This window comes from Belonocnema kinseyi, chromosome 2, assembly GCF_010883055.1.
Source record: "Belonocnema kinseyi isolate 2016_QV_RU_SX_M_011 chromosome 2, B_treatae_v1, whole genome shotgun sequence".
NCBI classification, from domain to species: domain Eukaryota; kingdom Metazoa; phylum Arthropoda; class Insecta; order Hymenoptera; family Cynipidae; genus Belonocnema; species Belonocnema kinseyi.
The window spans coordinates 166,375,843-166,384,277 of NC_046658.1; positions in this window are offsets into that span (position 1 = coordinate 166,375,843).

An 8,435-nucleotide genomic window follows, 5' to 3' on the forward strand; every position below is an offset into this window, starting at 1 on the left:
CATTTTATTAAAATTTTATATTTTTGGATGAAAAAGTAACTTTTTGATTGCAAATTCGTTAATTTTTTAAAACTGAAAATTAAACTTTTTCATTTTCAGTGTGAACGGTTTTGTTAAAAATTTGGCTTTTTAATGAAAGATTTGCATTTGACACCGAATTGTTTAACTTTTAACAAAATAGTTAAATTTTCAACCTACAAATATAAATTTTAAACTTAATGGCCAAATTTTCAAACAAAAAAGATTAATCTTTAACTAAAAAGAGTTGCATTAAAAAAAAGAATTCTCGATGAAAACGTAATGGTGGTAGTTGACTTTTTAACCTGCAAATATGAATTTTAGATAGAAAATGTAATATTTGATATTTCAACGAATGCAGATGCTGCCAAGAGATGCTTTGTAAAATAAGGACACGAATTTTCAATCATAAAGATTAATTGTCGATAAGAAATTCAAATGTAAACCGAAAGTAGCAAAGTTACTATTTTACACAGACAATTAATTTATTTCCGAAAAAAAAGAATTAAAAAAAAAAGGAAATTTTTTAACCAGAGATGAATTTTTAACTGAAATGATGAATTTTTCAACTAGAAAGACGAATTTTAAACAAATACAGATAATTTTTCAAATAGTTATTTGTTCAAAGTGTTATTTTGAATACAATATTTCATTAATTTCAATGTAATTTAAAATATAATAATAATTATTTTAATTTTAAACAAAATATTTATGTTTTTCATAAACCTTAATGTGATAAGTCTAGGGGAAAGTGGGAGATTTAACTAAGCCCAGTAATCGAAAATTGGCGGAAATTTGCCTTACAAAATAGTGTAATGATTTGTTATAAATCGGAATAATGAAACAGTTATTACTGAAAATTTTATGACATTGAACGCATGAACTAATGTTGGGGAGACTTACCCAAGATTTTCAGGGAAGAGTTTACCAAGTGGCAACAAGCTTATTACATGTGTTTTTCAACATATAAGCTCATTGTTGATCATTACAATGCGCGTTCAAAAATTTTACTAAATTGATTTATCGAAATTGTGGTGTAAAAATGCAGAGTGCTTTATTTAAAGAATATGATTATCATCAATGTGAGCTACAAAATCGTAGTAAATGCTATTCATCAATATTACATGTAAATTAATCTTTAATAAAAAAAAGCTCATTTGGAATAAAATAGTTCATTTTCTACCTAATAATAAAGAATTCGTTGAAATCCTATTATAAAAGATTAATTATAGTTTCAGATACAGAACTCATCACATGATGTCTTGTATTATTTTATACTAATATTTTGTAACATTCATTAAATATGTATCACATAGAAAAGATAGGCTTTCCGTTTATTCTTTTTCACAAAAAGATAAATAGGCGCGCGCAAGACTACAAGTATAGGTATAATACAAATTCTAGCCACTCATCCGACGAATTCAATACAACACATACGCGTGACATAAGCACCGAGCGGGTGGTTGAGAGTGTGTGCGGGCCACGTAAAGATGAACCTACGTTCTAGCTTAAGTAAACAACACGGGAATTCTATATCAATTTAAAAATCTATACTCCCCCTCCCAAGTTACTCCCTTCCGGATAGAGTGAGTCACGCTTATCCCGAAAGCGAGCTGGCTCAATGGTATAATAATAATCAAATAATAATCAAGACAAGTAAGTAACCGCTGCTTCTCTCCTCGGCAACGGTCACTACCACTGCGTTTGTTTCTCTCACTCACGTATGCGGCGCTCCTGATTGGTCCAGAATAATCACTTTCTAACTCAAAAATTAAAACTCCAATACAATTTTGCCAAAGGAAGCTTCGGTTCCTTTTTTTATACAACCATATAAGTTTAGAAACTTAGTTCTGGGACACATTGTATAAATAGATATGTTTCGATGTATTTACTGCACGTAGGAAAATGTAAGAGAATAATCATTTATTCTTCACTTACTTTTTGAAGTAAGAATAACATCGAAGGTTAAGACCACAGTATAAAAGATCCTCATTTTTTTAACGTAAGAGAAAGTTAATATTGTAGAATTTCGGGAATAGCGTAACTAATGAATATTCTATTTTCTCGTGTATATGTCATGTTTTAAGATATTTGTGTTTTCCCCTACTAAAGCATAAATTGTTTGTATGCATCATATTAGGAATTGGTGCCATGAAACATTTTAATATGTATCTCATAAATTATTTAGCAGAAGTTACAATATCGCAGTGTATGATTATTTTACCTTGAGAAACTTAGATAATTTATGTTCAAAGTAAGCGTATGTACTATATTATTTAATCTTGAGAAGCTCGGAGAACTTAACGTCATGTATGCCGAGTAAACATAAAATCGCTTTTTGACAAATAATTTTCTGATAAGTGTTTCACGTAGTTATTATTTGTTCCAAATAATAGGTTAGCTAATATCTCTTTTTCTAAAGAAATTGAAAATATGTCACGTAGATTTCTAAAATAGAAAATTTTTTTTTTTACAATTCTATTAAACAGAATTTTTTTCTTCTAAATATTTTTTGTAAGAAAGACGTTTCTTTCAATTAGGAGGTGAAAATTGTACCAAAAGAGATGAATTTGCGTCTGCATCCTAACGAACCCGATTCAATCCAAACCAATCTGAACCAAGTTGTTAATCTGAATAAATCTATATCAATCGGAAATCACACTGATATATTCTGAATTTTCAACCCCAATGAATCCGAATAAATTCAAGTTTCGATTGAATTGGATTCATTCGAAATGAAAATCGGTTTAGGTCAATCCGAGTTCGGATTAATTCGGATTGAAAATTTAATTTGTGTTGATTCGGATTGCAAGTTCGGATTGAATCGGATCAATTTTTAACCGATCACAATCGAAAGAAATTGAGAATTTTTTTCGAATTTATTTAGATAGATTCGAATGGGTTTGTATAAACATTCCAGAATGATTCATATTATTTTGGAATAATTCAGAATAAATTCCTATCCGAAAAAGTCTCGCGACGTCGCTTTGTGATATAATTGACGTCACCAGACGATTATAACTCACCATGGTGGCATACCCGCGGGTTTTTTTCTTTCAGCTGTTAAAACAGTGTCAACATACATAACTTATCAATATTTATGTTTACGTTTGTACCCCTACCCCTACTTATCCCTCTTTTCACACTCTACATCTAACTCACACTCTCAGTCCAGTGTTGAGGGTTGCCTTCAAATAGCCTTGGATTTCATTCGAGAAGATCGAAATGTAAACAGTCAGGGCCGCCTGTGCCGTTTTTAATTGAAATGCAGGCTTTTCCGCAATATGATTGCAACCGCATTCGCCCTGCTCCCCTGAGAAACTGCGGACGCCAGCAGTTCCATGAACGCCGAAAAAGGAGGGACTAAAATCTGGAGCTGGGTGTACTTACAGAAATATTATAACGCCCAATTCTTGCGTAATTTTAATGTCCACAGCTTCTTATTAGAGCAAAGATAAAACATTCCGTCGAATACAAAATTTACATTTAGCTAAAAGCGCATCTTATAGATAAGGAAAAGTAAAGACAAAAACATTCTAATATATTTTCAACAGAGATTTATTCATAACATTTCATCATAACATTATGCGTGAATGTATCCCTACATGATTTTCATTCAGATTCTTTGTTTCCTGATTCATTCAGAAAAGATAGCACATCTATAAATTAAGTTCGGCAAATAGCGAACAGTTCGTGTTTAATAATATTATATAACATAGTATCATCACAGAAAAAAAGAAAGATAATGTTGACTTCGATTCCAGGTGAAAGACTCACCGCAACAAAAATTAACCTTGCCAGATAAACTTTAAATGAATCGAAGATAATTTCCGATTTTTAACCTTGCCTGGATAATATTTCGTCTTATAAGCGCTCCAATTTTATTCGAGATGTAGCGAGAATTTTTTTAGATATGGCTTCGGTGCACTCGTATCTCTTATTTATTGAATCCCCTGATAAATTTTCAATGTCACGGTTAATTTTAAAGCATTTTAAACAGCCACGCTAATAGCATTCATGAAACTGTAAGACAAACTTTTTTCCTATCGCTTGATTCGTAATAACCATCGACTAGCAGTTGAGTGTTTATCGTTACCCCATTTCTCCTGCTAATATGTGAAATGTGAACACGAAGCTCTCTTTATTTCTATAGAAACCACTTGATTTCTTGGAACAATTTCTTATTTCCTTCATGATATCCACAAGGTCGGAAAACGCCTATAGTCGAAGGCACTAGATGGTTTTTTTCTCAATACTTTAGAACAAGATAACGCTATTCTAGTTGCCTGCTCAAAAGGGCACACATTTCTGCACTAAAAAAAAAGAGATTTCTCAAAATTATGCAGCCTTTACATAAAATTGTCTTGCCTGTGATACAGTATTCTAACATTTCTTGTTGAAAGTTAAAGGTAATTTGTAAGTTATTTTTAATTTGGGCATGCCATTGCAGGAACGCTTCTCCCTATGAGGATTTTCCAATTTAACGTCATCCCAAAAGTTTTCTGTAATTTACTTAACATACAATCAGTTACGTTCGTTTCGGTTGGATTGAGTGTAGTTATTTCTCTGATTTGGTACGTTTGCTTTTGCTGCTTACGTTCAATCGAGTTAGATTGGTTGTGTTATTGCTTACGTTCGTTTAGATTAGAAACGTTGGTTATGATCGTTTCGGTTTATTTGGTTGATTGCGTTCATTTCATTTTATTATGTTAGTTGCATGCACTCAGGTTAGTTGTATTCCAGTGGGCAAACATATAAAAGATGTTCTTGAAACGTCTTCGGGACATCCATAAGACGTCTTCTGGAATGTCTTTGGGACATCCTAGAGATGCTCTTAAGACGTATATTGTCAGAATGAAAAACGTCTCGAGAACGTCCATGTTGTAAGGTCATCTTTAGGACATTGAAAATCTTAGGAGCGTTGATTGGGCTGACATAGGACGTCCTAGGAACGTCCCAAGAAGATTCTTGGGATTTCCTTAGTTTTGTGCCCACTGGGATTGGTTGCGTTTCTTTGGGTTAGTGTCGTTCGTTTACGTTCGTTTGATTTCATATAACCGTGTTGGTTACATTAATTTTAATTGGCTTGGATATATTAATCAACACTGTTAATCAAACCCAAACGAAAGTAACCAACAGCATTACCCAAACGAATGCTACCAATACAGGAAAACCCGAATGCACGCAACCGACACAACAAAATCAAATGAACGCAATCAAAAAAGTAAACCGAAACGAACGTAACCAACACGTATCATCTAAAAACCACACTTAACTACTTTTTAAATAAAACTTACGTATTTTTTAATAAAGAATATGAATTTACACTGAAAAATATAGGTTCCTATTTAACATTTTACCCAGCCACTCTAATTCCCCGTAACAATCACTTAGAATAAACCCTCGTATCTACAAATATCTCCAGAATTAATTATATTGGCGGTATATGGTCGTAAAAATTACTTTTTTGTAGTATTTTTCTTAGGATAATTTTTAATTATCAAATTAAAAAGAGATTACAGGCGTACTACTCTATAAGTCTTTCTGATTGGATTATTGGTGCCTACTGGACAATCTGCGATTTCTGCTCGAGTCAATGCTACCACTGCGCCATTGTACATGTTTATTTTCCCCCGCTTTCCCGCCTTAGTAACGGGTATATACAATGCACGAAGAATTTGCGTCATTTTTGTTTTTTCCAACATTGCAAAGACGTCACCATTAGACGTTGATAATACAATTTGTTCTGTGATGGGTATGGGCTGAAGGACACTACCAATTGTTCTTAATTTTATTCTGTTATCGGCAGGAAAAGCGTATCTTCGAAGTTCGAACATCCGGGTTGGATTCCGGTTCGGAACAAGTCGAATAAGTCTAAGCTCCTTAATTTGAAGTCCAAGTACGTGCGAAAAAGTTAGCGTGGCATGAGGGGACTTTGATCTGGTACGAAGATGAGGTTCGGAAGTAGAGGAAGACTTGTTAGAATAACGACGTGTGTTCAGAGCAAGATTCCTTTCTGGGGAATGTCTTGAAGAAGAAGAAAAAGAGCCTCCGCTAAAAGGAGTACCAGAAATAGGGTCACCATTAGGCAAAAATTCGAACAGTGAACTCAATTCTGCAAAAAGAAACATAAATTTAAATGTTACTTAATGTAAAAAATCGTATATTGTTAAATCATAAGTTTTGAATGTGGTTGAAGTTGTCTATATAGTTGTCATATGTTTTCAACATTTATAAACAATTCTTCACCTGATAAAAAAACTTAAGGTCAAGGCATCATTTATATATTATTTTCATTAGAATTAGTTTATGTTTATTTTCATACTATTCTTCGCTTTTCATTTCAGATAATTGACTCTTTCTCCTTATGAGCGTTCGGCGAAGGCAGGGTTGCGGTTAACGCCCTGATAGCAACAAACATTGTAATGAAGCACTCTCAGGTCCGCATCATGTCTGTAGAGATACGTATTTCCTGCGTGAGTGGGACAACTTAATTGTATGTGTTCTAGGTACTCAACATGTGCATGACACGCTCCACACCTATCGCTGGAAACTTCTAGATATAAAATGCGGTCACGGATACTAAGGTGGAATTAACACCATACGAGCATGCAAAAATTAAACTCTCTGTACCTAAATGAAGTCCTGATGACCTGAGGAAAGTAAAAATTTGCTCTTTCGACAAGGATTGATTTTCTACATTTCTCTGAAAGTTTCCATGCATTTTCTGGTCGATTAGCTGTTAGCAAAATTTTTCAACCCCTGCGTTTTCAACTTTGGCTTTTAGAAGTGAAAAATGTAGATCGAGTAATGCAATTTCTTCACTTCTGATGTTAAAATTCAGACCAAGGATTTCGGCCGCCTGCTCCGTGGTTTTGTAAAGGAACGCTCATTTGCGAATCATAACGTGTTTTCTGACTATTTTTTGGAGAAGATCTCCGCCGTTTGCAACGATGTAAGCTTTGATCAGAACCATTCGGTTATGAAGACATGGAATTTTATAGGTCCCCCTTGACAGCATGGGATGTATAATCGGGAAACGGACGAATTGATATGTAAGCTCTTATAAATATCCATGATCTTACGCGTGTCGATGTCAAGGGTCGTAAGTTCGTTCATCGCCCATTAAACCACTCTAAACAAATAGGGTAGAGCTGAGAATGCAAGCGAGTCAGTGGAAGTTCAACGCCGACAGATTTGAAGACCAACTCTGTCGAAGAAGATTCTTGTATCTGCTTCAGAGATACTCCTTAACTGATGTTGTTTTCTGAATACGATTCGGAAGCACACCGAGGTATTTATAGATCTCTCCGGCATCAAGATGTCAAATAATACTTATATCTATAAGCTTAAAGTCATCCAGAACGCCAGTAATCTTCTCTTCCTTAAGATTAATCTTGGCACACTTGTCTAATGCAAAGGGCATATCGTCCTGTTCTGTGTACTTCTTGACGATATTCAATGTAAGGTGAAATTCGCTTGCACGAAAAGCATAGATCTTTAGGTTATCAATATAAAATACATGAGTGATCTTATACTTGCGATCATTAGTGTTGCCACAGAGGTATCCAGGAGAATTGCGCAGAGGAAGAGATAATAATACCATGAGCAGGGGGCTTATATATAGCAGAGGCCCTAAAAGACGTCTCTCTGAACGCTGCTGTTGTTAGTTGTCACAGGATGTTTTTCAGCAGAGATAGTGAATTTGGGTTTTCAAAGCGGCAGCAATAGAAGCGGTGTCTATATGAGATTCAATCAGAAGCTTTCCGGTAGTCATTCAAGGCTATTGATAGGTATTGCTTAAAGGAATCTGGGTCGTTGCAGACACATCTATTGATTAGCAAGTTTTTCCGACATCCTGTTAAGATTTTATTTTAACCGCATTGTTCGTATGTCACTGGCCACACTGATCCGATTGGCCGATTAATCCTATCATTTAGGATAGCTGTGAAAATCTTATACAGCGTGTTTCGACACGTAATTATTCTGTAAGCCCTTGATACCATGTTTTACCCGAATAGAGTAGTTCTTCATGTCTCTTAATAGTGTTTTGACCTCCACGATAGTTGTAGCTGGGCATTCATCCTAATGTGTCATGAGGGCAGTGCACAGCTCCTTGAATCTATTTATTTACTTTGGGTTTTCATTAATTGGATTCTAGACTACGCAGACTTCTTTCCAAAATTCTTCGACCTCCTCTGATTTGGGCGGGTTCTTGACAGTAACTGGAGGATCTTGGTAGAGTCGAGATTGGTCACAGAAAAACTGTTCATTTCCTTTGAGCAACCTGTCCCTACGCTCCAGATTATACGAGTGTAGTTCAATAAGTCCTTAGAATGAAGTATAAAAACAATTTTTTTTGGGTATATTTTTTTTTATTTTTCAACATAATCTCCTTGGAGCTCTATACACTTGGT